Here is a 2500-nt window from a genome sequence, read left to right on the forward strand (position 1 = left end):
TTCACTCCTAAGTAGAACACGAACTCAGAAACGCTTGGATGTTCTTCGGGGACACGAACCATGAACCATCACAGAAACAACTGTAACATTGTATCGATGACATCACTGCTGAGAATGAGAACGATAGAGGAGGAGGAGGAGTAGGAAATGGAGGATGACGGGGAGAGTGAGAGGATGTGGGTAACAAGAGGAGCGTTGGGTGATGTTCGTCTTTCAGGGACCTTTGAGCAGTTTTTGTTAATAAAATCTAAGTAGGTTTAATGCATGAAAGCCACTCTTTCATAAACTTGTTCTGCCCATTACCAGGGGATTTCACTCAGATTTTAGTATTTTGCAAACAATAATCAGTGTTTTCATCCTTTTGGGTGGTAAAGATGGAAGGAGAGTACAACGAAGGGAAAGTAGAAGTCAAGAGTGATCAGATTTTGTGTGTGTGGAGTTTTGTCTCTAATCACACACACACACACGAAAAAAAAAAAAAAGTCGAATAACTTGGTCCATGGGGATGCTACTAAGTCCCTCAAATATCGACTATATGAAGCATGCAGTACCTCATACGGAGAATTCAAATTAAAAGTGACCTTTGAAGAGCTAAGAGGGAAACATGTGCAGCTGTCGGCATGTATACCTGAAGGTGCAACGCTGAACGTACATGTGGTAAGTGCGAGTTATCTACATCATAATGTCAGGGTGTGATCGGGCTGTGGCTTTTAATACTATACACAAACACACACACATATCCACACACACACACACACACACGCACGCATTCACGCATAATCCAACACCCGAACAAAGTTAAACGAGGACAGAGAAACATAAAAATCTGGCACAAGTTTGTTTTGCTGGATATTGGCGGTTTCATTTGCTCTTTTTTCGAGTAAACACGTTAAATTTGGCAAAGGAACACTTTGGTCAAGGTCTAGAAAGAGAGAGAGAGAGAGAGAGAGAGAGAGAAGAGAAAGAGGAAGAGAGAGATTATTTCACTTCGGAAAAAAAAAAAACGAACGACGTGACGTCACTCCAGCCGGAGTGCCTGATGCCAGTTGAGTCGGTCGACTGTTGCACCACCCCGGTAAATAACATAGCCTGTTGGTAGTCAAAACAGAGGAAGAAGTCACACCCGGACGGAATAGGTCAACCAAGATGGCCGTAACCCCCCACCCCCTCCGCACGGCCAAATGAATTACTCCGACGGCTTGAGAATCTTAATGACTACAAAAGCTATGTCGATTGAGAGGAAATCTCTGCAGGGTCACCCATATCGAACAGGTTTTGTAAGAAAGGTGAGACAAAGAGCAACTCGCACACACAGTCGCAGGACCCACTGATAACTGGCACCTCCCTCATGGCGAACAGGGAAATTCCTCATAGATATATGAGGTACCGTCATAATGACGGTGTGGACCGCTGGGTACCCTATAGATGTATAGGGCTTCACCTAATATAATGAGTAAGGTGACACCACAGAAATATCTCACCAGAAACCAGTTGGCAGGGAGGTGAGATTACTGCCGAAAATCCTTCGTAGAAACCATGATTTGCACAACCAAAATAAAACCGGGTATTCCTGTTGGATCATCGTCTCCTAAAGGTCCAACCGCATTGCCTTGTGTGCTTACGGGCATTTTGCCACCGAATGTGAACAAGCACTGTCCAAGCAGATCCAAGTCTTGGAGAATTGAATGGAAGAACTAGAACATCAAGTGGGACATCGTGGGTCTGAGGGAAGTCCGAAGAGCTGAAGAAAAACTTATACAGTTACAAGATAATCACCACCTGTTTTATTATAGGGTTATGGAAAAAGAAAGATCTAGTGGGGTAGGATTCTTGATAAAACGAGAGGTTGCTGGTAACGTCAAATTCAGTAGTTTATCAGGCAGGGTAGCTTGGATTGTAATTAGGCTGTGTACAAGGTACATTTAAAAAATAGTTCAGGTTTATGCACCAACTTCACAGAGTTCAGACGATGAAATTGAGTCTTTCTATAATAATTTAAGTCAGGTAATCGATCAAGAAAAAGTAAGCACACATTGGTGATAGGCAACTTTAATACTAAAGTTGGAAAGAAGATGGGAGATGAGTCGTACATTGGGAAGTTTAGAGTTGGTGAAAGAAATGATAGAGGCAAGAGGTTGGTCAATTTTGCAGATAATTACAACATGAAAATAATGAACACTTTCTTCCAAAAGCGTGTAGGCCGTAAATGGACGTGGAGAAGTCCAAATGGAACAACAAAGAACGAAGTAGATTTCATATTACGAGATGAGAGCAAGAGCGTTAACAATGTTACGGTCAATGAAGTCAACATAAGTAGTGACAATAGAATGGAAGGTTGCACAGCTACATTCGATTTCAAAGCTGAGAGAAATAAACTAGTTTAAAAAAAAAAAAATCCTTGCGAAGGTTAAGAATAATAATAAGAAATTTCAGTTAGAAATTAAAAACAGATTCGAAGCTCTAAAAACTAACGAGGACACCGTCGAAGATATGAATTTGA

The 2500-nt window shown here is 41.6% G+C and overlaps 1 protein-coding gene across 2 annotated transcripts in view; it reads right to left on the reverse strand.

Annotated features, from left to right (window-relative positions):
- LOC143038591 (uncharacterized) overlaps nt 1-2500 on the reverse strand; it is a 457103-nt gene that overhangs the window by 11111 nt on the left and 443492 nt on the right. The gene's annotated exons all lie outside the window — the stretch shown is intronic.

The sequence above is a fragment of the Oratosquilla oratoria genome, chromosome 2, assembly GCF_046742065.1.
Source record: "Oratosquilla oratoria isolate Oo_2021 chromosome 2, ASM4674206v1, whole genome shotgun sequence".
Lineage (NCBI taxonomy): Eukaryota > Metazoa > Arthropoda > Malacostraca > Stomatopoda > Squillidae > Oratosquilla > Oratosquilla oratoria.